This window comes from Salvelinus fontinalis, unplaced genomic scaffold (genome assembly GCF_029448725.1).
Source record: "Salvelinus fontinalis isolate EN_2023a unplaced genomic scaffold, ASM2944872v1 scaffold_0404, whole genome shotgun sequence".
Classification (NCBI taxonomy): domain Eukaryota; kingdom Metazoa; phylum Chordata; class Actinopteri; order Salmoniformes; family Salmonidae; genus Salvelinus; species Salvelinus fontinalis.
In genome coordinates, this window is record NW_026600613.1 from 21,567 (window position 1) to 36,883 (window position 15,317).

General features: G+C 47.0%; 1 protein-coding gene across 5 annotated transcripts in view; it reads left to right on the plus strand.

Moving 5' to 3' along the window:
• The first annotated feature begins 362 nt into the window (after positions 1-362).
• The window catches only part of LOC129845925 (transcription factor SOX-6-like), a 147,378-nt gene continuing 132,423 nt past the window's right edge, over positions 363-15,317 (plus strand). For 2 of the 5 annotated variants that reach the window (XM_055913895.1, XM_055913899.1), the window contains exon 1: positions 363-1,846. The gene's annotated coding sequence lies outside the window, so the exon portion shown is untranslated. The remainder of the gene's footprint in view (positions 1,847-15,317) is intronic. The other 3 variants (XM_055913897.1, XM_055913896.1, XM_055913898.1) reach the window with 3 other exon arrangements.

Genomic DNA, 15,317 nt, shown 5'->3' on the forward strand with positions numbered 1-15,317 from the left:
TGAAAGCTACGATCCCTTATTGATGTTACTTATTAAATCTACTTCAATCAGTGTAGATGAAGGGGAGGAGACAGGTTAAAGAATGATTTTTAAGCCTTAAGACAATTGAGACATGAATATGTGAAATTCAATATAAGGAAGATGTTCTTAATGTTTTGTAAACTCAGTGTATGTTTCATAAAGAAACACTTGTTTATTGAATGACCTCCCTGGTTATGTCTTTAATACAGTGGGCTATGATTGTCTGGGTGGAGAGCGCCCTTAGTGGGTTTTAAAAGTAAAATTGTGTGTGTGTAGATGTCTGTCCGTCTTTCTGTCTTTGTTTGTTTCTCTCTTTGTCCATCTGCCTGTCCGTGTGTGTGTGTGTGTGTGTGTGTGTGTGTGTGTGTGTGTGTGTGTGTGTGTGTGTGTGTGTGTGTGTGTGTGTGTGTGTGTGTGTGTGTGTGTGTCTGTTTTTCCTTCTCTGACCCTGTGCGTCTGTCCGTGTGTGTGTGTGTGCAGTACAGTGCAGAGAGGTGAGACAGTGTGGACTCTGGCAGCCTGCTGGCTAGGACGGCTGGGTCCTTTGAGAGGTTTGACTGTCAGCTCAGAGGTGCTATAAAGATGACAGCAGATTCCCATTCAGTCAGGGCCAGTCTCTGGGCTTCTCTCTCCTATTGTTACTTTCAGTCTCAAGGCTGCACATTCAGATCCATTCATGACTACTGCTTCTCCCTGGCCTCTTCTATTAACCCTCCATCCTCTCTTACTGACATCTCTTTTCTCTACTTTCACACCAATTGCTAATGTGTTGGTATATTTCTCTGGTCTGCTGTTGGTGTCTTTTATTCCCTGCCTAGCCGCAGGAGACCAAGGTACAGTAGCACAAATTACTGGCAGATCAATTAAGTGTGACCTTAAAAACCTCTGTCCTGGTTTAATTGGCGGTGCTGAAGCAGGGTAATTGTATAAATCAGCTGTTAATGAGATCGCAGCTTGTTGTGAAAAACAAGATAATGTGAGGAAATGAACATCAATGAGCTTTGTGCCATTTCAGGCCTGCGCTGTGGCTGTGCACAATGATCACTCCACTTCTCTCTCACTTTGGATGTTGTTGTGGTTCCTGTTTTGGTGTGTTATTTTTCCACTTCCTGGAGGTAGAAATATTGATGTTAAATTCCGGGTTAGATAATAGCTAAAAGTGGTATGTCCATATTGCAGAGGCTTCGGGTTGTTTGTGTTTTCCCTAACAGAACAGAGCTCTGGCGGCTGGGCTCAGAGAGAGACATGCCGTCACTAGCAGAGCATGCTGCTAAATAAATCATTAGCCTGCCGCGCTTGAGGAAAGAAAGTCAAAATTAAATAAAACAACCACTTTATATGAAAGCCATGTATTAGTGGAATCTTCTGGCTGTAGGACAGATTAATGAGGTATTAGAGAAGTGGATTTTAAACATTGTCTAGGACGTGGTCCCGAACTCTTTCATTACTAAAGCTGTTTTACCTCAGCTGTAGATGTTCTGACATGGGCCAGCATCACCTTCTCCTCCTTACTCCCCTCCCTCCTATCTCCCTCTCTCTCCTTTTATCTCCAAGTTTGTTTTGATATTTGCAAATAAAGTTATTTTACTGATCGTACCAATTTTTCTTTTAATAACGTATCCATAAAATATGTTGTTTTGAATTTAATGTCCTGGGATGGATTGTTTAACTGTTTGGATAAATTAATATACATATTTTTTAAAGATGGACATGGAGACATTTATATATTTTGTCTGTTTTTTTTATAATTTCAGGTCACTTTCATGAGTTCAAAATCAACTAACCAGTGATCGCTGGGTGCTGGGGGTTTAGTCTTTCTGTTCATGTAAGTACTCTTTTTCCTCCATTTTGATTTCTTTCTAAAGACTATCCAGTTAGATTTCTCTTTTACCTCTGGAGTCTTCCATCCACATTGAACACCTGCATTGAATGAAATGCACAAATACATTCTAATATAATGCACGCTACACAATAAGCTTATATTGTTACTTCACATGGTCAATTTTACAATTTAGACCTACACTACATGACCAAAAGTATGTGGACAACTGCTCGTCAAACATCTCATTCCAAAATCATGGGCATTAATATGGAGTTGGTCCACCCTTTACCGCTATAGCCTCCACTCTTCTGGGAAGGCTTTCCACTAGATGTTGGAACATTGCTGCGGTGACTTGCTTTCATTCAGCCACAAGAGCATTAGTGAGGTTGGGCACTGATGTTCGGCGATTACGCCTGGCTCACAGTCGGAGTTCCAATTGATCCCAAAGGTGTTCAGTGGGGTTGAGGTCAGGGCTCTGTGCAGGCCAGACAAGTTCTTCCACACCGATCTCAACAATCAATTTTTGTATGGACCTCGCGTTGCGCATGGGGGCATTGTCATGCTGAGATAGGAAAAGGCCTTCCCCAAACAAAGTTGGAAGCACAGAATAGTGTAGAATGTTATTGTATGCTGTAGCATTAAGATTTCCCTCCACTGGAACTAAGGGGTATACCTCAAACCATGAAAGATTGTCCCAGACCATTATTCCTCATCCACCAAACTTTACAGTTGGCACTATGCATTGGGGCAGGTAGCGTTCTCCTGGCATCCGCCAAACCCAGATTAGTCCGTCGGACTGCCAGATGGTGAAGCATGTGGAAACGCATTTCCACTGCTCCAGAGTCCAATGGCAACGAGCTTTATACCACTCCAGCCGACGCTTGGCATTGTGCATGGTGATCTAAGGCTTGTGTGCAACTGCTCAGCCATGAAAAGTAATTTCATGTTGCATCCACAGGCAGTTTGGAACTCGGTAGTGTTGCAATCGAGGACAGATGATTTTTACGCATTACGTGCTTCAGCACTCTGCGTTCTCGTTCTGTGAGCTTGTGTGCCCTACCACTTCGAGGCTGAGCCGTTGTTGCTCCTAGACGTTTCCACAATAACAACACTTACTGTTGACCGGTGCAGCTCTAGCAGGGCAGACATTTGACAAACTGACTTGTTGGAAAGGTGGCATCCTATGACGGTGCCACGTTGAAAGTCACTGAGCTATTCAGTAAGGCCATTCTACTGCCAATGTTTGTCTATGGAGATTGCATGGCTGTGTGCTCGATTTTATACACCTGTCAGCAACGGGTGTGGCTGAAATAGCTGCATCCACTCATTTGAAGAGGTGTCCACATGCTTTTGTATATATAGTGTATTTTGGAGTTGTTTATTCAGGTACTGAATCTGTATTTTTTCAGATTCTGCTTTTATTTCCAGTAATAAAAAGAATACTGCACACAATCTGAGGTTAAAGTACATTCTGACACCTACGTTCTTGTATTCTAGCTTTAGTTGTATATAGAGATTGAATACAGAAGACCATGGAACTGTGACACGTACGTGCATGGTCAGGCTAGCTAATGACGTCAAGGCCTTGTGAGACTTGTGAACCCTCTGTGAGTTTACCTCAACCTCTGAGGCCCTTAGAAAACTAAACCCAGGTGTCTTGGTTATTTTCCTCACTTTCCATGTCTACCTCCATAGTAGCATGTATAGTGCTTTTGATTCTATTCTCTACGCTAATGTCGGCTGCTGTTATTAGTAGTTTATGGCTGCGTGTCGTCTCAATAAGAACATTCACAAGAGGGAAGAAAGAGTCCATTTCAGGAAACGCAGGCAGCGCCTCTGAAAACAGCCAGTATATGGCTGCACTATATTGTTACAATATGCCTTTAATGGGAGTTCTCTCTGCTGCTGCCGCTGTTGTAATAAAATTGTATCTGAGGAAATGTTTCTTGAGCAAATAAAGCTGAGAAAGTTTAGTTGATATTAATCTTCTTTCAAATGTCAGTTGGAGATGGTTTCCGGAGAGGCTGATGATATTAATGTGGCTGAGGAGTCCTTGTTGGTCCTGGATAATCAACTGTGGCACTGATAAGAGTCAATCCCATCTCAAAGTTCACGGCCATTTACTAATACCGACGGTTTATCTCTGCCATTTCTCCTCTAACACAATTGTCTTCAGTGCAGATCAATGCTCCCATCTAAACCAAACTGACTTATGGTTTTCTGATTTGTTTTGAAGGGAGTGTGGGCTTGTCTTTAGCTCCAGTGAGCAGACAGAATGGTTGAATAACAAAGCCTTAGCAGTGTTTACTACCTTTGTCTGCCCAGCCTGTCAGTCAAGCCATTATCACATCCTGTCGCTCTTTGTTACTATAATGATAGGGTTCACATCGGTCAGCTGCTCAGGTAACAAAAGAAAGATCCAGATATCATTTCACTATTTATTTAGTTTAACATCCAGTCTGGCTGTGAACTGTCTAGTCCTTTTTTGATTCTATCGCTTTAGAACATATTATACATTTTCACTTGTTTAGTTCTAATTTATCACCAATTAATACTGCTCAGTGAAAAAAGTTGATAAACGAATGGAAAGAGCATTCATTAGCCAGACTGTATTGCGTGCTAACACTGTGTAACACTGGTGAGCTCCTGATACTACCACAGCTTTACACTTTGTAGTATTAGTAGTAAATTAACCAAAACAACAGTGGTCCCCACTGCTTCCTCTGGAGAGAAAGGCCTGGACCCAAGACTTTAACATTGCTATTGACAAGTTACAGGTTACCTCTCTCTATTTTGGGAATAACACGGTTGGTTATTGTTGGACCAAAGGGAAAAAGATAACTACAGTAGCTACTGACTAAGAACAGAAAACATCAGCCATGTGGTTGGCATAGGTACAGTTGGTTGAGTAACAGGGTATGCCTTGTTGTCCACTGTTTAGGTGCATGTGTGTGTGTTTGCTTTTGTTGGAACAGCAAATGCTCCCAATGATGTGTGTGTTGAATAAAGGACTTGGTACAATGTGTGTACGGACCTGAGGTAGACTTTAGAGGTCTCCTACATTACTTGAGATGCTCCCACTCATGAGGACCTTGATAGTGAATAGCCAATGGAACGAACACCTGAGCTTTTCGCTTCGAAGCAGAAAATATGGTGCATTGTGGGAAAGATGCTTGTAGACATAACGTAATATAATTGTAAAGGTTCTATTAAATTGTTATTCAGTGATTGTAAGTGTCGTTGAACACAGCACCAAAATATTCCCATTTGAAGAGAAACTATTGGACAGTTAGTACTTTGCTCGCACTGTTATTTAAGAAATGTCAGTGTGCATTAGAATAGATTGTACCACACTCACTGTGTCTCCCTGTCTTACTGGTTTTAGATGACCTGTGTGTGATGTTCCAAAGGCCTGCTCCACTCCCCTGTGCTCTTCTTTCAGCCAGACCTGACACACTCATTCATCTAAATCCTATGCAACTTGAATCTACATGTTTAATTCATCCTAAAACGAGGCGGTGAGTCATTTTGACGGTGTGTGTCTTGTTTTGCGGGATGACGTATTTAATCACTCCTGTGTGAACTCATTTGGAAACACCCAATACGGAGGGCCGGATACGCTCTTTGTCAGCGTGTGTCATCATGTAATAAGTGACGGACACACAGCAGTCACTCTGGGCTTTGCTCAGTCCAGCACTGATGCCCCTCATGGGGAAGGTCTGCTGGAGAGGTTTTCTGAGAAAGGAAATAACCGGCACTTCACCACAAAAGGAAAATGAATAACCTTTGGTTGGTTATCTCCTCATCTATTATTTATCAGAAGGGCCTGTTGGTTCAGCCGACTGACCCTGTCTGCACTGATTATGATCCGTGGTGTAGATGAACAGAGACTGTTTGACAAAGTGATTTTAATTTCATCAGCCTTGGTTTCAATTGCTCCAGAGGCACACTGGGAATATTCAAATTGATTGTTGGCAGATTTAATTACAGTTGAAGTCGGAAGTTTACATACACTTAGGTTGGAGTCATTAAAACTTGTTTTTCAACCACTCCACAAATTTCTTGTGAACAAACTATAGTTTTTGCAAGTCGGTTAGAACATCTACTTTGCATGACACAAGTAATTTTTCCAACAATTGTTTACAGACAGATTATTTCACATATAATTCACTGTATCACAATTCCAGTGGGTCACAAGTTTGCATGCACTAAGTTGACTGTGCCTTTAAACAGCTTGGAAAATTCCAGAAAATTATGTTATGGATCTAGAAGCTTCTGATATGCTAATTGACATAATTTGAGTCAATTGGAGGTGTACCTGTGGATGTATTTGAAGGCCTACCTTCAAACTCAGTGCCTCTTTGCTTGACATCATGGGAAAATCAAAAGAAATCAGCCAAGACCTCAGAAAATAAATTGTAGACCTCCATAAGTCTGGTTAATCCTTGGGAGCAATTTCCAAAGGCCTGAAGGTACCACGTTCATCTGTACAAACAATAGTACCCAAGTATAAACACCATGGGACCACACAGCCGCCATACCGCTCAGGAAGGAGACGCGTTCTGTTTCCTAGAGATGAACGTACTGTGGTGCAAAAAGTGCAAATCAATCCCAGAACAACAGCAAAGGATCTTGTGATGATGCTGGAGGAAACAGGTTCGAAAGTATCTATATCCACAGTAAAACGAGTCCTATATCGACATAACCTGAAATGCCGCTCAGCAAGAAAGAGGCCACTGCTCCAAAACCACCATAAAAAGCCAGACTACGGTTTGTAACTGCACAAGGGGACAAAGATCATCCTTTTTGGAGAAATGTCCTCTGGTCTGATGAAACAAAAATAGAACTGTTTGGCCATAATGACCATCATTATGTTTGGAGGTAAAAGGGGGAGGCTTGCAAGCCGAAGAACACCATCCCAACCGTGAAGCACGGGGGTGGCAGCATCATGTTGTGGGGGTGCTTTGCTGCAGGAGGGTCTGGTGCACTTCACAAAATAGATGGTATGATGAGGAGGGAAAATGATGCCGATATATTGAAGCAACATCTCAAGATATCAGTCAGGAAGTTAAAGCTTGGTCGCAAATGGGTCTTCCAAATGGACAATGACCCCAAGCATACTTCCAAAGTTGTGTCAAAATGGCTTAAGGACAACAAAGTCAAGGTATTGAAGTGGCCATCACAAAGCCCTGACCTCAATCATGTAGAAAAGTATTTGTGGGCAGAACTGTAAAAGAGTGTGAAAGGAAGGAGGCCTACAAACCTGACTCAGTTACACCAGCTCTGTCAGGAGGAATGGACCAAATACTAATTGAGTGTATGTAAACTTCTGACCCACTGAGAATGTGATGAAATAAATAAAAGCTGAAATAAATCATTCTCTCCACTATTATTCTGACATTTCACATTCTTAAAATGAAGTGGTGATCCTATCTGACCTAATACAGGGAATTTTTACTAGGATTAAATGTCAGGAATTGTGAAAAACTGAGTTTAAATGTACTTGGCTAAGGTGTATGTAAACTTCCAACTTCAACTGTGTCTGTCAGGAAAGAGTTTCCATACAGGTATGTAGATACAGTATGCCTCCATTCAATAACACCATGTAACCCTGATAGATCCTGTTAGTAGTAAAGTTTGGTGACATTGTGTCTAACCCCTTTAGATATGACCATTTTTCAATCCCCTCTGTATGAGCTGCCATCCCAGCAACATGCTGTTGTTATCGGGACTATACCTGTTAAGGCGTTCCTCCTCCTCTCCATTTTCGGAAAAGGAGGAGTATTGAGGGAACCAAGGTGCAGCGCGTTGAAATGACATGATGAATTTATTTAATAAGACAAAACGAACTATACTTGAAAATGATACAAAATAACAAAACGAAAGTAGACAGACCTGAACGACGAACTTACATACAACGTGAAGAACGAAATGAACAGGAACAGACTACATGAAATGAACAAACCGTAAACAGTCCCGTATGGTGCAAACATTGACACAGACACAGGAGACAACCACCCACAAACACACAGTGATAATGCCCTACCTAAATATGACTCTTAATTAGAGACAAACGCAAACCACCTGCCTCTAATCAAGAGCCATACCAGGCAAACCAAAACCAACATAGAAACAGATAACATAGAATGCCCACCCAACCTCACGTCCTGACCAACTAACACACAAAAACTAACATAAATAGGTCAGGAACGTGACAGTACCCCCCCCACAAGGTGCGAACTCCGGACGCACCAGCACAAAGTCTAGGGGAGGGTCTGGGTGGGCATCTAACCACGGTGGTGGCTCAGGCTCCGGGCGCGGTTCCCACCCCACCATAATCCATCCTAACTTCCTCCCACAAAGAATGTCCACCCTCTTTCTTCCCCCACACAATTCTCTTAATAATATATTAAATAAGGATAACACCAGGACAGAGAGATAAATCAAGATAGAGGGATAGATAAGACTATAGAGATAGATGAAGATAGAGAGGGAGATTAGGATAGAGGGGCAACTCCGGACTGAAAGGCAGCTCCGGACAGAGAGACAGCTCTGGACTGATGGGCAGTTCTGGGTATCCAGCCTTCTCAGGCTGAAGGGCAGCTCATGGCTGACTGACGACTCTCGATGCTCATGGCTGGCTGACGGCTCTCGACGCTCATGGCTGGCTGACGGCTCTCGACGCTCATGGCAGGCTGACGGCTCTCGACGCTCATGGCAGGCTGACGGCTCTCGACGCTCATGGCAGGCTGACGGCTCTCGACGCTCATGGCAGGCTGACGGCTCTCGACGCTCATGGCAGGCTGACGGCTCACGACGCTCATGGCGCTCTGACGGCTCTGGCTGCTCATGGCTCTCTGACGGCTCTGGCTGCTCATGGCTCACTGACGGCTCTGGCTGCTCATGGCTCTTTGACGGCTCTGGCTGCTCATGGCGCTCTGACGGCTCTGGCTGCTCATGGCTCGCTGGCGGCTCTGGCAGATCCTGTCTGGTTGGCGGCTCTGGCAGATCCTGTCTGGTTGGCGGCTCTGGCAGATCCTGTCTGGTTGGCGGCTCTGGCAGATCCTGTCTGGTTGGCGGCTCTGGCAGATCCTGTCTGGCTGACGGCTCTAGCGGCTCCTGTCTGGCTGATGGCTCTAGCGGCTCCTGTCTGGCTGACGGCTCTGTAGGCTCATGGCAGACGGGCGGCTTTGCAGGCTCATGGCAGACGGGCGGCTTTGCAGGCTCCTGGCAGACGGATGGCTCAGATGGCGCTGGGGAGACGGATGGCTCAGATGGCGCTGAGGAGACAGATGGCTCAGATGGCGCTGGGGAGACGGATGGCTCAGATGGCGCTGGGGAGACGGATGGCTCAGATGGCGCTGGGGAGACGGATGGCTCTGGCCGGATATGGCGCACTGTAGACCTGGTGCGTGGTGCCGGAACTGGAGGCACCGTGCTAATGATAAGCACCTTCCTACTAGTGCGGGGAGCAGGGACAGGGCACACTGTATTCTCAAAGCCTACTCTATCCCTGATGCGTGGTACCGGCACTGGTGACACCGGGCTGAGGACAAGCACATCAGGATTAGTAGGGGGAGAAGATACAGTGGGTTCAGGGCTCTGGAGACGCACTGGTAGCTTAGTGCGTGGGACCGGAACTGGAGGCACCGGGCTAGATACACGCACTACAGGGAGAGTGCGTGGAGGAGGAACAGGGCTCAGGATACGCACTGGTAGCCTAGTGCGTAGTGTATACACTGTAGGTACTAGGCTGGGGCGGGGAGGTGGTGCCGGAAATACCGGACCGTGGAGGCGTACTGGCTCTCTTGAGCATTGAGCCTGCCCGACCTTACCTGGTTGAATGCTCCCGGTTGCCCGACCAGTGCGGGGAGGTGGAATAACCCGCACCGGCCTATGTAGGCGAACCGGAGAAACCATGCGTAAGGCCGGTGCCATGTATGCCGGCCCGAGGAGACGCACTGGTGACCAGATGCGTTGAGCCGGCCTCATGACACCTGGCTCAATACCCAATCTAGCCCTCCCAGTGCGGGGAGGTGGAATAACCCGCACCGGGCTATGCACTCGTACAGGAGACACCGTGCGCTCTACTGCGTAACACGGCGCCTGCCCGTACTCCCGCTCTCCACGGTGAGCCTGGGAAGTGGGCGCAGGTCTCCTACCTGCCCTTGGCCCACTACCCTTTAGCCCCCCCCCAAGAAATTTTTGGGAGTTACTCACGGGCTTTTTCGGCTTCCGTGCCAGACGCGTTCCCTCATAGCTCCGGTTCCTCTCTCCGGTAGCCTCCGCTCTCCTCAGTGCCTCCAGCTGTTCCCATGGGAGGCGATCTCTACCAGCTAGGATCTCCTCCCATGTGTAGACACCCTTTCCGTCCAAAACATCGTCCCATGTCCATTGCTCCTTCTTTTCCTGTCCCTTTCTCCTTTGACTCCGCTGCTTGGCTCTGGGCATTTGGTGGGTGGTTCTGTTAAGGCGTTCCTCCTCCTCTCCATTTTCGGAAAAGGAGGAGTATTGAGGGAACCAAGGTGCAGCGCGTTGAAATGACATGATGAATTTATTTAATAAGACAAAACGAACTATACTTGAAAATGATACAAAATAACAAAACGAAAGTAGACAGACCTGAACGACGAACTTACATACAACGTGAAGAACGAAATGAACAGGAACAGACTACATGAAATGAACAAACCGTAAACAGTCCCGTATGGTGCAAACATTGACACAGACACAGGAGACAACCACCCACAAACACACAGTGATAATGCCCTACCTAAATATGACTCTTAATTAGAGACAAACGCAAACCACCTGCCTCTAATCAAGAGCCATACCAGGCAAACCAAAACCAACATAGAAACAGATAACATAGAATGCCCACCCAACCTCACGTCCTGACCAACTAACACACAAAAACTAACATAAATAGGTCAGGAACGTGACAGTACCCCCCCCACAAGGTGCGAACTCCGGACGCACCAGCACAAAGTCTAGGGGAGGGTCTGGGTGGGCATCTAACCACGGTGGTGGCTCAGGCTCCGGGCGCGGTTCCCACCCCACCATAATCCATCCTAACTTCCTCCCACAAAGAATGTCCACCCTCTTTCTTCCCCCACACAATTCTCTTAATAATATATTAAATAAGGATAACACCAGGACAGAGAGATAAATCAAGATAGAGGGATAGATAAGACTATAGAGATAGATGAAGATAGAGAGGGAGATTAGGATAGAGGGGCAACTCCGGACTGAAAGGCAGCTCCGGACAGAGAGACAGCTCTGGACTGATGGGCAGTTCTGGGTATCCAGCCTTCTCAGGCTGAAGGGCAGCTCATGGCTGACTGACGACTCTCGATGCTCATGGCTGGCTGACGGCTCTCGACGCTCATGGCTGGCTGACGGCTCTCGACGCTCATGGCAGGCTGACGGCTCTCGACGCTCATGGCAGGCTGACGGCTCTCGACGCTCATGGCAGGCTGACGGCTCTCGACGCTCATGGCAGGCTGACGGCTCTCGACGCTCATGGCAGGCTGACGGCTCACGACGCTCATGGCGCTCTGACGGCTCTGGCTGCTCATGGCTCTCTGACGGCTCTGGCTGCTCATGGCTCACTGACGGCTCTGGCTGCTCATGGCTCTTTGACGGCTCTGGCTGCTCATGGCGCTCTGACGGCTCTGGCTGCTCATGGCTCGCTGGCGGCTCTGGCAGATCCTGTCTGGTTGGCGGCTCTGGCAGATCCTGTCTGGTTGGCGGCTCTGGCAGATCCTGTCTGGTTGGCGGCTCTGGCAGATCCTGTCTGGTTGGCGGCTCTGGCAGATCCTGTCTGGCTGACGGCTCTAGCGGCTCCTGTCTGGCTGATGGCTCTAGCGGCTCCTGTCTGGCTGACGGCTCTGTAGGCTCATGGCAGACGGGCGGCTTTGCAGGCTCATGGCAGACGGGCGGCTTTGCAGGCTCCTGGCAGACGGATGGCTCAGATGGCGCTGGGGAGACGGATGGCTCAGATGGCGCTGAGGAGACAGATGGCTCAGATGGCGCTGGGGAGACGGATGGCTCAGATGGCGCTGGGGAGACGGATGGCTCAGATGGCGCTGGGGAGACGGATGGCTCTGGCCGGATATGGCGCACTGTAGACCTGGTGCGTGGTGCCGGAACTGGAGGCACCGTGCTAATGATAAGCACCTTCCTACTAGTGCGGGGAGCAGGGACAGGGCACACTGTATTCTCAAAGCCTACTCTATCCCTGATGCGTGGTACCGGCACTGGTGACACCGGGCTGAGGACAAGCACATCAGGATTAGTAGGGGGAGAAGATACAGTGGGTTCAGGGCTCTGGAGACGCACTGGTAGCTTAGTGCGTGGGACCGGAACTGGAGGCACCGGGCTAGATACACGCACTACAGGGAGAGTGCGTGGAGGAGGAACAGGGCTCAGGATACGCACTGGTAGCCTAGTGCGTAGTGTATACACTGTAGGTACTAGGCTGGGGCGGGGAGGTGGTGCCGGAAATACCGGACCGTGGAGGCGTACTGGCTCTCTTGAGCATTGAGCCTGCCCGACCTTACCTGGTTGAATGCTCCCGGTTGCCCGACCAGTGCGGGGAGGTGGAATAACCCGCACCGGCCTATGTAGGCGAACCGGAGAAACCATGCGTAAGGCCGGTGCCATGTATGCCGGTCCGAGGAGACGCACTGGTGACCAGATGCGTTGAGCCGGCCTCATGACACCTGGCTCAATACCCAATCTAGCCCTCCCAGTGCGGGGAGGTGGAATAACCCGCACCGGGCTATGCACTCGTACAGGAGACACCGTGCGCTCTACTGCGTAACACGGCGCCTGCCCGTACTCCCGCTCTCCACGGTGAGCCTGGGAAGTGGGCGCAGGTCTCCTACCTGCCCTTGGCCCACTACCCTTTAGCCCCCCCCCAAGAAATTTTTGGGAGTTACTCACGGGCTTTTTCGGCTTCCGTGCCAGACGCGTTCCCTCATAGCTCCGGTTCCTCTCTCCGGTAGCCTCCGCTCTCCTCAGTGCCTCCAGCTGTTCCCATGGGAGGCGATCTCTACCAGCTAGGATCTCCTCCCATGTGTAGACACCCTTTCCGTCCAAAACATCGTCCCATGTCCATTGCTCCTTCTTTTCCTGTCCCTTTCTCCTTTGACTCCGCTGCTTGGCTCTGGGCATTTGGTGGGTGGTTCTGTTAAGGCGTTCCTCCTCCTCTCCATTTTCGGAAAAGGAGGAGTATTGAGGGAACCAAGGTGCAGCGCGTTGAAATGACATGATGAATTTATTTAATAAGACAAAACGAACTATACTTGAAAATGATACAAAATAACAAAACGAAAGTAGACAGACCTGAACGACGAACTTACATACAACGTGAAGAACGAAATGAACAGGAACAGACTACATGAAATGAACAAACCGTAAACAGTCCCGTATGGTGCAAACATTGACACAGACACAGGAGACAACCACCCACAAACACACAGTGATAATGCCCTACCTAAATATGACTCTTAATTAGAGACAAACGCAAACCACCTGCCTCTAATCAAGAGCCATACCAGGCAAACCAAAACCAACATAGAAACAGATAACATAGAATGCCCACCCAACCTCACGTCCTGACCAACTAACACACAAAAACTAACATAAATAGGTCAGGAACGTGACAATACCTTCCTATCAGCTTTATTAGATGTGAGGCCTGATTTGATGGCTTAATGTGCTTTATTTGATTCTCTGTAGAATGAAACCTAGTATGGACTTGGCTGCTTTCCTTCCTCTCAAGTTGCAGCCCTTTTAGGACAGAGAGAAGTTTCACCTATTAGCTATATACTGCAGAAAACGGGACCTGAGAACATGCCATTAATCTTCTCGCTTCCCCAGCTGTGGAAAGTAATGCATAACTAAAAGTCTGGTAAAATTAATTAATGATTTCAACCATGAACTTTTCTCCCAAAACGCCATGAATCGTCTCCGGCTGATAATGTGTTCCGACCCTGGAGTGTGAAATGCCCGTTGCGTTGAGAGTATCCAGTTAATTGATTGGGAAATGATTTTAAGTTTGTGGAGCCCAGGGGAGTGCTGGGCTCTAATGACGGCCATTTCGGGAGAGTTTAAAAACTCTTTCTTTCCATGCCTGGGTTGGATTGGATTTAGCTAACAAGCCCAATCAAAGCCCGGGAGAGGGGAGAGTGGCAGGAGGGAGAAGACCTCCACGGGTCCCATGTATCCACTTTCTCCCCACCCATGACCTGGGGAGAAAGTGGATACATGGGAGGGGGGGGGGGGGTCTGTTCTGTGAAAATAACATGGTTTTAGCAACCTGCATCAATGTTGTCTGTTTGGTCCTGAAGATACAGGCATGTTGCTGGATGATTGAGATGCTGAGAAAATATCCGTTGAGTGTAACATAAGTGGTCTCATCATTGGGGTGAAATCAGAAACGACCACATCAATTCATGACCTCCCTCTTGAGAGACAGACATATTTTGACAGTTCTTTCTCCTGCTTTTGTAGCTGTGGTTTTATGTCAAAGTGGTGGGATTATTGTGCCTATAATGATAATAGGAAGTGTTGAGGTCATCTCTATTGAGTAACCATCTACTGTAAGTACAGTATGCTTTTAGCTGGCATCTGGTCGCATATTTGATAAACAACACATTGTGAAACATTGGTCATAAGCAATGTGAAAAGCATTGGAATCAAAGTTTGGATTCCATTCACAAAATGTCTTCCATTCCAATGAAGTTGGGCAGATTGGACTGATAGGAGAGATAATCCAGTTGAATTTTGATGGATAGAGTGGGTACTTGAAAATGAGGCACATTTCTCCCATGGTTAAGATGTTTATTGTTTGAGTTATGTACTTCATTTAATGTACTTTTGTTTATGCTATCGTTGTCAATACAGTACAGAAAAATACAGAAAAAAATACTAAGACATTTTGATGGAATATAAGTATTCTCTCCTCGTGGTGTAATTATCCCGGGTTTTTTTTTTTTTTCCAGGGTTCATTAATTTGTAAGCATCAACATACATTTTTTGCTGTAAACTTACATGTACATTTCTGAAGAAGTTAGACACCAAAACTAATGGGGAATGATTGACTTGAACATAGTATAATGTCATTAGTCTTTAAGTTAATTACATGGCTTCACTGTGACTTTAAGATGAGAAGAATGAAGGTTGAGAACAGCTCACAGTGAATAAGCATCGTCAGTTGATCTTTCTGAGAAATCAGCTGCCACTGTCTGAAATAACCACCCTGCCTAATTGATCTCAACACAAATGTACTGTAAGCTCAGTGAAGTTGTTTCCTTGTTTGTCCTGGAGGGTGGAGCTGGGTTGGAGGATCCTAAACCTGTGTTAATGTCTGCATTATGCTCAGATGGTCTTGCTGTAGTGTAGCCCGGCCCAGTAGCTAGCGTCCGTTACTCCCCCACTAAGTGGCTGGATCTCTGTGCTAATACGA